The sequence below is a fragment of the Manis javanica genome, chromosome 7 (genome assembly GCF_040802235.1).
Source record: "Manis javanica isolate MJ-LG chromosome 7, MJ_LKY, whole genome shotgun sequence".
In the NCBI taxonomy this organism is placed as follows: Eukaryota; Metazoa; Chordata; class Mammalia; order Pholidota; family Manidae; genus Manis; species Manis javanica.
Window position 1 is genome coordinate 37814380 of NC_133162.1, and position 15683 is coordinate 37830062.

The 15683-nt window shown below is 45.2% G+C and overlaps 1 long non-coding RNA gene across 3 annotated transcripts in view; it reads left to right on the forward strand.

Annotated features, from left to right (window-relative positions):
• LOC108393492 (uncharacterized) overlaps window positions 1-15683 on the forward strand; it is a 207160-nt gene that overhangs the window by 122349 nt on the left and 69128 nt on the right. Inside the window, exon 3 of one of the 3 annotated variants that reach the window (XR_012133151.1) lies at window positions 6689-7418. The exons of the other annotated variants lie outside the window; for them this stretch is intronic. This is a non-coding gene — a long non-coding RNA (uncharacterized lncRNA). Of the gene's footprint in view, window positions 1-6688; window positions 7419-15683 lie in introns of those variants that run through there. 3 annotated transcript variants of the gene reach the window in all.

A 15683-nucleotide genomic window follows, 5' to 3' on the forward strand; every position in this document is an offset into this window, starting at 1 on the left:
TGATGGGGAAGCCAGGCTTTGGTCTGAACACCTGGATCCCTACATGCTCATGGCCCTGCCTGAGCTGAACCTTCAGTAAAGCCAGGCATCTTTTCTTAACTCATCCCCACTCCTTGCTCTCTCTAATCCATGGGATCACACCTCTGATGCCACTGAGAAAATTGAGGCCATCATGCAAAAACACTGGCTCAGCTTCCAGCCTCCCTCCTCACCCTCTCTTTCCTGTGTGGACCCCCTTCCTGTCCTCCTCCTGGTAGGGTCCTAACCTCTCCTCACATCATGGAGCCCACCTTTCCCTGCCTCCTCGGGGACTTTGCTTCATTAATTGCATATGGTTTCTTTAGAGAGCCTCCACCACTATCTATAATCCTGCCCTCTCTCATCTTAAAGCAACAAACAAACATAAAAAAATAACAGCCCTCCATGCAGCCTTCCCTCCAGACACTGCTCCTTCTGTCTCCCTCCTCTCACAGCCAAGTATCTAGACATAACAAGAGCCTCCCCTCATGACCTCCACTCTCCCATCTCCCATTAACCCTTCAACCCGCTGAAATCACGTGCTGCCTCTCCTTAGTACTTCCCTGAAATTGCTCTCTCTGAGGTCACTGAATGACCTTCTAATTGCGAAGGGCAATGGGCTTCTCGGTGCCCCATCTTACCTGACCTCTCCCAGCATCTGACCTGGTAGACCATTTCCTGTTTCCTGAAAGTGCCTCTTCCCAGACCCTTCTCCCCAGTTCTCTCTCCTGCCTCCCTTCCTTCACACTCGTTCTCAGTGTTCTTTGCTGGCTCCTTTCTCGCCACCCTTTGCTTCAGCGCTAGTGTGCTCAGGGGCTCTGTCCTTGCCAGGGTTCTTCTCTAGGGAGCCTGACAATTCTCTTGCCTTTGGTGATCACCCATCTCTGGCAGTCTCCCAGAAGGATATCTCTAGCCTAGTCCTCTTGCTGAACTTCAGACCCAAATATCTGGAGGTTTCTAGAAATTTCCACCTAGATCAACATGCCAACATTGAACTTAAAATCTTTTCTTCCCAAATCTGCTCCTCCTGGAAACTATCTTTATTTCTCCGGTGGGCCCCATATCAGTTCAGTCATACAACCAAGTGTTGAGAAGCCATCCTAAGCTTGTCCCTGTCACTTAGTCCCCGCATCAGATGGGCTACTAGATTCTGTGTACATGCTTCATTTTTTTGTATCTCCAAATCCAATCCATCTCTTCCCTTCAATTCTTTTATTTACATGTCTCATGAGAATGATCTAATTGTTTTACTTAGTTCTGATACTCCCGCTGCTGGCAATAATCATTCAACCGCGTGGCTTCCCTCCCTCCTGAGTGCTGGCCTCCAGATGCCCCGGAGCCGTCTGCAGCTCAGGACTCCCTCATCTGGGGTTGGCTGTCCATCCTCCTCCCCTCAGCCTCTCACCCAAACAACCGAGTCTGTCCAGGAGCCCATCGCCAGGAGCCCTCCTTGCACTAGCACTGATAATTCCGACTTCGATTTCATGGGAGAAACCCAAGGTTCCCTTAACATGTCCTTAGCTTTCTTGTTTGCATGCTCATTAATTAATATGCCATTCTCATGGTAAGCAATTCAAATATTAAAGATTTACATGGACAAAGAACTCTTCTTCTCCCCAGAGACACCTGATACCCCAGTTCTCCTTGGCAGGGGCAATGACTGCTACCAGCTTCTATAGCTTTTTTTTAAGAAATGCTAAATGTACAAATGTACATATGTACAAATATGAATATTTCCTAACTTGCATCATCCCACACCCTAGTCACATGTGATTTTTAGTGTTTAGATTGATACTAATGAGAATTCAAACTAGAAATTCAGTTCTTCATCCATACTAACCACATGTTGAGCATCACTAGCTGTGGATGGTTGGTGGTTACCACACTGGATGGTGCAGATCTAGAATGTTTCCATTATCACAGGAAGTTCTACTAGGCAGCCTCTAATTGATTTCTTTGCTCTACTGTGCACCTTGATTTTTAAGAAACAATTTTATCTTAAAGACAATGCCTCCACCTCCCTCCTTATCACTACCACAAGCGTTATGTGTTAGTTGTTTAACCAAGTTCCCTAGGGATGGACTTTTAGGCTGTTTTTTGGCCTTTGCTGCTACAAGTAATATTACCACAAGCTTTATCTGTATATGTATTTATGTCCATGCCCGTGGGTGTCTACAGGATAAATTTGTACAAGTAGAATTGCAAATTCTAAAGGTATGTGACCTTTTAAATATTTACTGGAAAATTTTCCCCACATGATGACTACTCCATAACAGGGCAGCACACCTATTTCCTCATGATGTCTTTAGCAACATATATTATCAAGTTTTTCATTCTTTACCAATTTGATAAGTGGAACATTATACCACACTTTGCATTACTTTCCATATTTCAAAGTATGAGGGATTATAAGTCATATATATACACTCTGCGAATTGTTGATGCCCTTGCAATTTCTTTACATGGGATTGTTGTTGTTTTCTTTCTGATTTACAAGATTTCTTTACATGCATTAGCCATTGTTATCTGGGTTGCAGTTCTTGTAATCTGGATTTGTCTCCACTTCCCCCTCTTGCCGAGATGATATGTTTGATGTTAATGTGATCAACATTATCAGTATTTTAATGGCTTCTGAATTGCATGTCTTACAAAAGACTTCTGTATTCCAACATTTAAATGCTTTTCTTTTATTTCTATAACTGCTTAATTGTTTTCTTTCCAATTTGATCTATGTGAAGTTAACTTTAGTGTAAGAGTGAGGTAGAGATCCACATTATTTTTCCAGGTGGTTAGCTGGCCTCAAATTATTTATTGAGTGATGCTTTTTCCTCCTAATGAACTAAAATATCAACTTTATTATATATGAGTTGCAGAAAATTCTCTGTACCTTGGTTAACAGATTTGTAAAATGAGAATAATAACTTAGGGTTGTTGGAAGGGCTAATGAGACAATTAAAAGTGTGTAGAACAGTGCCTGGCACAGAGTAGGTACTCAATAAATGCTAACCATCATTACTGATATTTCCTCCAGATGTATGTGGTCTATTTCCAAACTTTATAGTCTATTGATTTAGACTCTCTATCAATCTGGATTTGAAGTTGCAAACAAGGAAATCTATTCTGCCACTTGGAGTAGAAAAATAATTTATTTAAGACTATTGGGTGGCTCTCCAGGAAAGCCAGTAAATCAAAGCTGGTGACCATGTACCAGGAAGCCTGTGCTTGCCTCCCTGGATGGCTGCTCTTGGGAAGCTATCGCTGCTTCCACCGATAGGCACAAATATGAAACCTGTCCTGATGGCTCTGGAGAGGAATCGTCAGGAGCTCCATAACGCCACCCTAGCAGCCGGTTGTCACTGCCACCATCAACTCAGTGCCTGCTTTCCTGTTGCCCTCTCCCAATCCAAGTCTTATGCCGGGCATCAGGTTGGCAGAGCCTAGGTCACCTGCCAGTGTGCTAGCTGTTGGTATTTTGGGATCACACTAATATAGATTAATTTAGAGAGATTTACAGCACAACACTTCTAATCCAAGAACAGGATGTATTTTCATTTATGAAAGCCTTGATTTTATATCCGTCAGTAGAGTTTGAATTTTTTATAGATTTGGCACATTTTGTGTTAACTGTGTTTCTAGGTATTTTATCTTTTTATTATTTCTGTAAATGGGATATTTTCTTCATTTAATTTTGTACTTTTTTTTAATATAGGAAAGGTATTGATTCCTGTATATATTAATTCTTACTAAAGTCTTGTATTGTCTTCAACAGCTTTTTAAAAAAACTGGGTTTTTTTCTGTTTTAAATATGTATAGTCAGATGACCAGTAAGTGGTAATTTGGCATCCTCCTTTCAGGGCTATACCTCCTAATTCTTTCTCTGATTGAGTTGTATTGGCCAATAGGTAAAAAACAGTATTTAGTAATAGTTGTGATGGTAGGTGGATAAGCCAACCATTGGTATAATAATGCTCATGACAAACCCCTCAAAGTCCAATGGTTGAAAACAACCAAAATTTATCCCCCCTCATGTATCTGCAGGTCAACTGAGGGTAGGCTAATCCCACTGGGCTTGACTGAGCCTGGCTCCAGGCTGCAGGTTGGGTCCAGGTCTTCTCCAAGTGTTCTCAGCTTACCTGACTAGCTATCAAGCTATGACATCTTTTTCCAGGGTGATGATGGAAATGCGAGAGTGATGAGTAGTAGAAACACACGATGATTCCAAAATCAGTGCTCAGAAATGACACTATCATTTCTGCCCATTTCCCACCAGCCAAAATAAGTCACATGGCCAAGCTAAGTATTGCTGGGGTGGCACAAGTGCCCTATCTTCTTTAGAAGGAGAAACTGCAAAATCACATGGCAAATGACATGGATACAGGGAGGGGTGAAGACTTGCACAAATGCTGCAAATTATGGTAACATTTCTTGTTCCTGACTCTAATGGGAAGAATTCTAATGGTGTGCCATCAGAAATGATTCTGAGTTTGGCTTGAGTTTTGTATTTATATATATCAGTTCATATTAAAGTAGTTCCACGTTGTCCTATTTTATTATGAGTTTGTAATCAAGAGTCAAAGTTGAACTTTTACCTACTACTTTCTTAGTATATATGGATAATTATATGTTTTTTAATGATATTTTGGTATTATGAATTATATTACTTTATTCCTTCATAGAGAACCATCCTTGCCTTACTGGAATAAATTCCACATGGTGGTGGTATATTATCCTTTTCAAAATACGTGTATGTTCTCCTTGCTAATATTTTATTTAGGATTTTGCATTTATATTGTCTCAAAGATGGGACAGTAGGTTTTTGGCGTTGTTCTGTCTTTTCTGGATTTTGTTTTCACCCTTACACTGGATTCCTAGATTAATTTGAGCATCCTCCTTCCCCCCATCCCTCCTCCACAATGTTCAGGAGCAGTTTAAACAGCCCTGCAGTTATGTGCTCCTTGAAATGGTGGTAGATTTCACCTGTGAAGCTGTCTAGGTCTAGTGCTTTAATGGATAGTGGCTCTTTGACAGCACTCTCAATTTCCTCTCTGGTAATTCGACCGCTTAAATGTCCTCTCTTTCCTGAGGTTAGTTTTCATCATCTGTTTCTAGAAAATCACCCATTTTGTCCATGTGTTCAAATTTATTTTCAAAGCATTGAACTGAATAATGTTATAATTCTTTTGATTTCCTCTCTGTGAGGTTATTTCCCCATTCTCATTTCTAATTATGTGTACTCACACTTCTTCTTTTGGTTAGTTTAACTAGTGGTTTATCTGTTTTGTTTCTTCAATTTTTCCCCACCCCATACAGATGTATTTCCATCAAAATCCTCTCCCCTTTTCCCTTACCCCATTCATCTCTCTTTCCTTCCAGAGGCTGATCCCACCACCTCTGCTTTGGGTCTTGCCAACTCCCTCCTTCTCCAGAAACCTGCTCCATGTCATATGCCCTCTGCATCCGGTTGTTTTTCCAGTCCCTTTGTCTCATTTCCATCTTTCCTCACCGCTTATAAAAAGTTTGCACTTTATTCCATCTTGAAGTCTGCACATGCCCCTCTAGCAGATGACTGGTATCTTTATTGCCTAAGGCCTCCCGAGCGGGCTTTCCCAGTGGCCTTCCCATAGAATGTCTCCTCAGTGACCACACTGGACTTCAACCTTCACAATGCCATTTGAACTGCTCCCTTTGGCTGTCTATTATTTTCCTTGGAGCCAAGGCAGTGGGCACTAGCCTGTCTTGCCTCTCCTGACCCCCTGTGAACTTGGCCACTACTGGCCATTCTTCCTTTCCTGAGACTTGCTCACCCTTTGTTTCCCTGACACTTGCTCCCCTGTGCTGCCTCCTATGTCCCTGACGATTTCTTCCCAATGTCCCAATCTCTTCGCCTGTGTGCCTAATACATGCCAATTCTGGGCAGGGTTCTTGGTGACCTCATCCACACGTGGCTTAAATGACCACTTAGATGCCGAGGACTCCCCATGCTGTATCTGCAGCTCAGGTCAGAACTCATTCTTCCCTTCTAGTCTTGCCCTCTTGGGTGTCCCTCAGGCCGTAGTTCTGGACTTTATCATTTTCCTTTCAGCCCTTCAAATTTGAAATAATTCCCTCCATGGTTTCTCTGTTCTAAGAGAGCCTTTCCAATATATCGTCTCCAGTGATTTCATTTTACCCTCCTATTTTATTCCTCTGCTTAACATCTTCAGTGGCTTCCTGTGGCTTTTAGGATCAAGGTCAACCATTTTGACTTTTTCCCATGACCCAGATCTTGCCAGTCTCTTTAAGCATCACCTCTTGGCCTTCAATCACGCACCTTTGATCTAGTCACAAAATTACCAGGGTTTCCTGATGTCCTACCATGTTCTGTGTCTCTGGGGATTTGCTGTGTGGTTTCCGCTTTTAGATTTGCTTTCTTACCTTTCCTCCTTGTGCTTCTAGAGATAAAGTGGGCCAAGCCACAGAAAGAAAAGGAGGAAACGCAAGCTCTTTGGAGCTGTTCAGACCACACAGCATGATCCCAAGCCTCTCTGAGCCCATTTCTTACTTGTAAGGTGGAGGAAAAAGGAATAGCATCACAACTGTTGCTAGGATTAAATGAGATAATGTATGTGAAAGTGCCTTGGCTATTGTAATTAATTCTTAAAAACGCATTGTTTCCTTTTCTTTTCCTCAGTGTTTTTACCCCACTGGAGCAGTGGAGGATTTCTTCAAAGGTGGCTTGGACCAAAGTCCCTGCAGGGATTTAAGAATCTGGGAAGTGAAAACCAGATCAACTGTTGGCAAAGAGGCAGAGGAACGAAGCTTTTATATATTACGGAGAAAACATTTTGGGAATGTGAAATGGTACAACCACTTTAGAAAACAGTCTGGTAATTTAAGAAAAAAATTAAACATACACCCAGCATACAACCCAACCAACCTACTTCTAGGTATTTGCCCATGTGCCACAAAGACTGGTACACAAATATGCATAAAATATTTATAATAGTCAAAAACTCAAATTTCCATCAATCAGTAAATAGAAAACAAACTGTGGCAAAGTCATATACATCAATAAAAGAGAATGAATAACACACACAGAAACCTGAATGAGTCTCCAAATGACTTTGCTAAGTGAAAGAAGCCAGACAAAAGAGTACATGTCGTGTGATCCGTTTATGCAAACTGATCTACAATGATAGACAGCACACCAGTGGTTTCCTGGGGACAGTGCTGAGGGGCAGGAAGGAGGAACTGAAAGGGGGCACAAGGAGACTTTCGGGATGATGGATGTTTGCTCACCTGGGTGTAGTAATGGTTTCATGGGTTAAACATATGTCAATGCTTTTCAAATCATACACTTTAAACATGGCTTATAGTTTATTGTGTGTCAATTAAAGTTCAATAAAGTGGTTCATGAAGAAGAGTTCACTGATAAGACAAACTTGGCTTCTTGCCTATCCAATATCTGCAATATCCTGTTATTTCTTTAGTTTAATGGAACCCTAGTTTTGTTTGGGGTGGCAGTATAAGTGGATCATAGTCTAAGCCACTCATGATGACCCCATTACCCACTCTCTTTTTTGCCTCTCTTGCAGCTGTGAAAGGCCATATGACCTAAGTCCACAGAGAGCTAAGCTGAAGTCTGCTGGTGAGGTTCTGGGAAAGCTTTGGCTTTCTCAATAAAAAGGAGCTAAGGTGGCTGGTTTCATCCTCTCCCCCTCTGCCTTCTTCCTCCTTAGAATTAGAACATGACATCTGGCCCTAGCAGCTATCTTGTTACCTTAAGGGAGAGGCCAAGCAAGAAAATTACAAAGATGCTGGCTTTGACTTCATAGAGTTTTGAGTACCATCTTCCTTTCTCTCTCTCTCTTTTTTTTTTTTTTGGTGCAAGAAAAGCCCCCTATTTGTTTGTTTAAACCACTGAAGATGGGTTTTCTGTTACTTGCAGCAAAACACATTCCTACTATTGTAACTGGATTGGTAATTCAATTATCTACTGCAAATAACAAACCACTTTGAAACTTAGAGCATAAACCCACATCCATTTTATTATTCCCATGAGCTTTTGGGTCAGGAATCCTGCCAGGCACAGCAAGAATGCCATGGTCTCTGTGTCTGGGGCTTCAAGTAGAGATGGCTGTAACAAAACAACTAGAGCCAGTTGCCGGGGCTTCTGTGAGATTTGCTGGTATGTCCAAGATGGCTTTCACCACATATTTGGTGCTGAGCTTGGAGAACTGCTGCTCTGTCTGGAATTATTTTCTCTCCACAAGGCTTCTTTGTGTGGCTAGCTTGGACTTCCTTCCAGCATGGCAGTTTCAGTATTGTCAGACTTCTCAGATGCTCATTCTGAGCATGTGTAATGAGAAGTGGAAACTTCTAGTTCTCTTGAAAATTTACCTATGACCTGTCATAGCTTCATTTCCACTTAATTCCATTGGTCAGAGAAGCCACAGGCCAACTAGATTTAGTGAGTAGAGGAATTCCACCTCATGTACATACAGGGAAGGGAGGAGATGAGCTCCCATCTTGAAGATAAGACAAGAAATAGTTGCAAAGCATATGCATAGTTCAAGGTCCAGTTCTGGATGTGACTCTTTGTGAGCTGTGTACACACTGCCCTCAGGGCAATGTCCAGACTCCTGATCTTGACACACAGAGCCTTTCATCTGGACCTTGGCCTTGGCTCGGTTAAATTCCCTGCAGAATTCCTAATACCCCAGGGCTCTCTCTGGCTTCCACGCCTTTGCACATGCTATTCTGTTTTTTTTTTTTTTTTGGTATCATTAATATACAATGACATGAGCAACATCGTGTTTACTAGATTCCCCCCATTATCAAGTCCCCACCGCATACCCCATTACAGTCGCTGTGGACGTGCTATTCCTGATGCCCTAAGTATCTCTCAGTCCTTTCCCTCAACCTCCACTCAGCCAACTCCCACTCACCCTTAAGGACTTGGCCCCAGTGCTCCTTCTCCTAGATGCTTCCTGGACAAGCCCTGTCTTGGTTGGGCCTTCCACCTGTGGGTTCTTATTCCAGCCTGGTCCCAAAAAACTTCTCCTGACCCCTCAGCACGTACCTTCTTGCTAGTCTGACTTACGCATTAGAAGGTGGGAGCTTTGAGAGCTGGGACTTAATAGTTTTCATCTTTGTTCCCCAAGTTCCCAGCACAGTGCCTGGCAAAGAGTTGGCAGGCAGGCCGTGTTGGTAGGAGAAAGACAGCAAGGCTCTGGCTACACACAAACTATCCAACAAACATATCCGGGGATTCACACAGGGCTTTTTCTCTGTTGGCAGCCTCTCTGCTCCCAGCCCTCCTGGGAATAGCTGAAATCCTGGGCTGTAATTCTTACACCAGAGTTATATTGAAATATTCAATGGTTATAGAACAACGTTTGTTCAGCACTTGGCTTAGGGGCTGTCAGCACCCCTCCTCACACGCTACCACATTTCCGAAGCCGCGTTTGACAGATCCAGCTCACATGCCCGCCTGATACTCAGGGAGCCTTGCTTGCTGCTGCAGCAAGTTTTCCTGGCCCTGGGGGCTGCTGCTTTTCCTGGCCCTCCATTAAATCCAATATTATTTTTAAAACACATATTTTGCACCCAGCTCTCTGTTGGCCGATGAGGAGCAACAGAAAGCCTGATAGCAAAGCAAAGGCATCAAAGTGAGAGAGTGAGTGGGCTGGAGGGCAGAGTGTGTCCACGTGGGAGAGGGAGATATGGCCACAGGAGGTGGTCAGGGCAGGACCTGGTCTCAGGCCTTCTACTCTGGCTGATGTGTAGCAAATCCTCCAGGCTTGGCCTGCATGCTTGTTTCCCTGCATCTGCAGAGTGGCGGATGCCCAGGCCTTACTGATCACTCAGAATTATGGCCTGTGCTCCTTCCCTTCAAGGCCCAGGAGGAAATTTGCCCTTTGGCCTAAGAGAGATGGAGAAACATCCAAGGGATCTTGCAGGGAATGAGATGAGCAGATTTGGGTTTAGAAAGATCATGCTGGTTGTGGATGAAGAGCGGGTTGGAGGAGGCAGGAAGGAGGTAGGGCGATCATGGGAGATGGTTCCAGTCTTCTTGAGGACAGATCTGTAGGTGCTGGCCTGGTGGAGTACAGGGATTGGGAGAAGAGGGTGGATTTAAGGGGTATCTGTGTTGACGGCTTCCTGTCCCTGCTAGTGAATGAGTGTGAGGGAGAGGGCGGCATCAAGGCTGACACTGGAGGGGCCTCAGGGGGCCGGTCCCCTCAGAGGAAAAGAACACTTTGGTGAGGATGGGGTCAGTTCTGGCCACCTCCATGAATGCTTGCCTTCCTTGCTTTTACTGAAACACGTTGCTACCAAACGCATAGGGATTTTCCCCAGTACTGGGAGTGGTAAAAAGGAAACTTTCCACACATCTGTGTTATAAATGCCCCATCTTCTGTGCTGTAGACCCATGAAGGCCAGGGCCATTTGTGAGCATAGAAGCTAAATTCCCTTTGCACCATGACTCACCATGCACAGGGTCACTCCTGGTGACTGGGTTAGGCAGTGTCCTTATTCTAAATTACTCCATTAGTAAACTTCCCTGGGGCTATCGTCCTTTCTGGTCTGTGGAGAGAGATATGGAAAAAGTGCCTCCAGTCACAGGGGACAGAGTATCCAGACCTGCGGGACAGGAAGAAGGCTTTACAGAGGTCCTGATCCATGAGTAGGACTTTTCCAAGGAATAGGGGGATGAAGAGCATTGTGTGCAGATGCAGGTACTCAAGAACCAGGAGAGGGTGGGAGGGGAATGGCTGCACATGAAGTTGGAGGAGTGGCTGTGGTAAGGTCAGAAAGGGCCTAGAGCACTGTGCTCCAGTGGGTGAACTTTACCTTATAGTATAGCAATGAGAAATGGATTTCCTTTTCTCCATTGTCATCTGATTGATAGTGGCTGCCTAGAGCATGTGTTAAGAAGGATTCTGAGGTAGAGCAGGGGAGATGAGGGACACCATCACTACCCATGCCTGCTGTGGCTGCCAGAGAAAAGCTGGCACTCCGGGCACTAGGAATTTGCCATCTCTGCTGTGAGAGATTAAGAGCCATGGAAGGTAGAGGGGCTCAAGAATGTGTGTTGGAGAAGATCAGCTGGAGGGTCTAGGGAGCTCAAGTTGCTGGGAGGCCAGACTAAAGCAGTGCTGCCAAGGAGCTAACAGTGAGCTTAAAAGTATCTGAGGAAAGAATGAACTACCTACTGTCCGCAAGGCAAAGGGTAGACCTCCCCGTAGCTGCTTCTGTAATGAGGGCGTGCAGGAGGGATAAAGAATTCCAGGGCAAACACAGTCAGTCTCCCTTCTTCTCTTTAACAAAAACACCCAGGGTAAAAAAAAGCCACATAAACATGCCCCCCAGCAATGACCCCACCAAGGGGCACTTTCTACCTCCCCTTCTCTGCTCCCTGTGAAGTCAGTGCATAATTACCGGAAAGCATTTTTGACTGAATTTTAGATGAGCATTTTGACAAAATATAATATTGGAAACAATCTTTATCAAACATTCATGTGTCGTGTGAGAGATAAAGCCCAGAATCCATAATTCATATGGCGTGTGTATTACCAAGTGTGCATGAGAGGCTGAATTTCAATGAGGCAGCCTGAACAATATTTTCTGCCAGACACGGGCTTTCATCATTTACATTATTCACTAGGTTTTCCAGAACAGTAAATCTTAAATATATATTTGTATTGGGAAGAGCTTGTGTGCGTGTCTGTATACACACAGAGGGACGCGCACCCGTTTGGGCACAGAATTGGCGGATGTGTATTCCAGCTGGAGGGGCAACGCAGTGACAGCCGGGAGGCTTGGCGCGGCGAATGCACAGGGTTCCTTCTGGAGGACAGCCCACGTCACCATGGACTCCACCGCTCGCTGCACAGGCATTAAGTCCACCCACCCAGTAGTCTCTCTCTTCAGACCCATCAAGCATCTCACAGGAACCCTAAAATAAAATAGGACCTGGAGTAGGGGCATTGCTATGGATGCTTAAGAGCAGAGCTGCTCAAACTTTACCTGCTGTACTGTTCAGGAAGCAACTGGTCCTGAGTATCCAAGGTCAGGACTGGAATGAAGCACTCAAAAGGCTGTTGCATTTTGTTTCATTGTGATGCATGAACCTCTTCAACAATAGCTTCCATGGTTGGTGAATTAGTCTCTGCTTATTTTAGAGACAGGGACTTATTACCTCCAGAGTTTGCCCCAGGGTATCTCCTAAGATAACTGCTCAAAGGTCTTCCCTGGATTGAGGCAAAATTTGTTTTATAATTACCACCCGCTGTTGCTGGACCAACCTATGAAGTCCCATGTCTGCTTCCTGAAGCATAGGACAGCATTTCAGAGCTCTGATCAAGGCATTGCATTTATGGAACCTTCTCTTCCCAGGCCTCTGTGTCTCTAGCTTTGCCACACCTGGCCTTTGTGGTGGGTAAAAAGGTGCACCATCCAGAGTTTCTTTCAGGACCAAGGAGCTTGTTCTCTTGAAGCAAAGAATGTGGCCTGCTGGTGGCTTATGGCTGAGTCTCTCCTCAGGAATTGCCCTGGGCAGAAGGATGTAGCTTGTCCAAGGTTTTGCCCTCCCGTCCCCGGTGGGTGGGCTGCACTGCAGTTCAGCCTGTCCCTCTGCTCAACACTGCATTTGTCAGTCCCCATAGGAGCCGATCTGAGGATGCTCCCCAGTAAGCTGTCAGCAGCAAACCCTCATGGCAGAGTCCCAGGGAACCTGACCAGAGACCATCAGAAGTAGGAGTGGGCTGAAGAAGTGGACTCCAGATGGGACTGTGAGACTGGAAGCCTACTGACCACTGAGCCATGAAGACCCCATCACTGGTGGCAGGTGTGGGACTGAGAGCTGCTGGCCTATGGTGATAGTGATGCAATTATTACACCTTTTCCCTGCTGGAGAAACTAGGGTCTGTCCCAATGGAAGAGAATGCAGGGCACGTTGCCTATTTCAGAAGGTTGAGAGGAATGAGGAAATTAGTAATCATAAGGACAAGGGAATTGTATGCCTTGTGCTGAGTACAACTGGTGGATCAGAAAAACACAACAAAAGGCTGTAAGTGACTAATTACGGAATTGAAGGCAATGTATGAGAGTCAGTGGGCTTCCTTGGTTACACGTAAGGATGTTCACTCTCCAGCTGCTGAAGATGAGAGGAAGCTGAGGTTCAGGACTCAGGCCCATTTATCATGGTGGAGCTCCGGGAAGACTACATTCAGAATGCTCAGCCTTGGTAAGTTGGCTATGCCAAGGCCTTGGTTGGGAAGGAGCAGGGCTGTAAGACTTGGGATGAGAATATCTGTGTCAATGAACCTGAGAACTTTGAAAGCTCAGACCCCCTGAGCCCTTGGCCTGCTGAAGTGGCCCGTACCCTGCCACTGAAGTCTAGTGCTCTCTCCTTGCGTGAAGATGCTGCAGAGGCCTCCACCTTACGTGATAACATCTGTCCACTCCAGATCTACCTCTCCTCTTCTGGGACACTGGGCCGTACCCAGGGCCAAGTCACTACACCAACCAGCTGGGGCAGTGAAAGGCATTCTAAAAGAGGAAAGGAAGTTGGTGCCCAAGAAGATGTAGGGCCCGCCCTGTGTCCTGGAAGGTCCCAGGGATGTTTGCATGGCAAAGTGAGGGTGCTGAATCAGGGGGATGGAACATAGAGTTGGGTGAGGGTTTATCAGTGTGGGAGCCTCTCTCTTGGTATAGGATTCAATACGCTGACAAAGCCCCTGGGAGATGATGCTAACATGCTGCTTAAGGGGCTCTCAGAAGCTTGGAGGAAGATATGACCCACAGTCAGTGAAGTAGAAATGTCAGAATTACAATGGTAGATGGCAGGAGAGGGAATCAAAAACTCTGAGGGGCGAGCATCCTGGAGTGGATATTCTATGTAAGGCTGGGAAGACTATACCAGCTAATGATGTTCCAGAGAAGGGCCTGGATGGCAGGCCATTTACAAAAGCAGTGAGACATGTGCCAATGATGAGGTACCAGCATCAGGGAGGAGTCTGGTGGGGGTGTCATTGGTAGACCAGGCATGGATGTAGATGTTGTTACAGACCTGGGCTTCCTGCTAACATCTGGGATCCTAGGAAAGAACAGAGGCCAGGTGGTGGGGCTTATCTGTGGGAAGCAAGGTGAGCACAATGATTGCAATCAGCAGTAAGGGCAGAGTGGCACCAGTCTCTGTACATTTATGGGTGTGGCTAGAGAGCATGGTGTCCCTAGGGTGGGGTATTCAGGACCAAGAGGGGGCCTGGGACAGGGAATTTTCAGTGCTAAAACCAAGGAAGTCCTGTTCAAACTGGGATGAATTGGTCACCCTAGGAGCAGCTAACAGGTGTATTGCTCAATCTACAAAGTCAAAAGAAATCAAAGAAGGATGGTCAAGAGACTAAAAGCAGCTGTTCCAGTTTAAGCCAAAACAAAAGCAAAAGCAAAAAACCCCAATGATCTCTTGACCAGTTTCTGAATCTGAGCCAATTTGACCAGTTTCTGAATCTGAGCCAATTTTCAGGCCTTGAACTCACTGACTGAAGGAGAGGCTAGGTCCTCATAAGGAAGGACCGGGCATCATCATGGCAATGGGGTTCAGTGATGACTACCCCAGTTCTTTGAAGGCTTATGTACTGAGCAGTGGCAGATACCCGGAGCTGACACTGAAGAAGTGACCTGAAGTCATCACGGTCACTGTTAGAGTGGGTGTGGATGGGGTCAGGTTACACACTCCTGTTGGATCTCCTGTCAGAGATCTGACTCACACGGGGCCACAGCATCCACGGGCCACACTGGGGAAGAGCCACTCAGTGTCCCGCAAGGTGTTCTAGAGGGAAAGACTGAGTAGAAGCCTCTGAAACCCTGCTGCCCCCAGTTAAGGTAGAGAAACAATATTGCATCCCAGGTGGGAAATGGCAGAGAGAGAGTGGTGCCACCTTCACAGCCCTAAAAAGTGCAGGGGTGGTGGTGCCTATCATTTTACCACTTCATTAACCAACAAGAGCCTACACAAATAGATGGATCTTGGAGGATGAGTGTGCTACTCTAATCTGGTCAAGTAAGACCTCCATTACAGCTTCTGACATTTGCTAGAGCAGATAAAGACAGCTCTGTGTACTACATGGTGTGTGCTCACTGACCTCTGTCAGGAAAGAGAGCCAGAGAAGTTCACACTCTCATGCGGGTGGGAAAGTATACCCATTTGAGGTCTTTCACAAGGGTTAGTTATTATTTCTGTCCTCTATCATGATATAGTACCAAAGGTCTGGAACTGTCTAGACAATTTGTTTAATGTTGCACTGGTCGTGGAATTTATAAAATCATGTTAATAAAACTGGATGAGCAGGAAGTGGCAAGTACATTGGAAGCCTTGGTTAGACGTGTGTGCTCTGAGGAGTGAGTAGGAGATAACCCTACAAAGATTTAGGGCACCACCTCCTCAGTAAAGTTTTTAGGGGTTGGGTGTTCTGGGACATGCCAGGACATCCCTCCCAAAATAAAGGACACATTATTGCATCTCAAACCTTCCACCACTAGGAAGGAAGCACAACATTTCGTGGGTCCCTTTGGGTTCTGGGCACAGTTGGGAAAATCGCTCCAACCCATTTATTGAGTGACATGGAGGACTCCTAACTTTGTGATTAAGAGTCCCTGTGGCAGGTGCAGACGGCTGC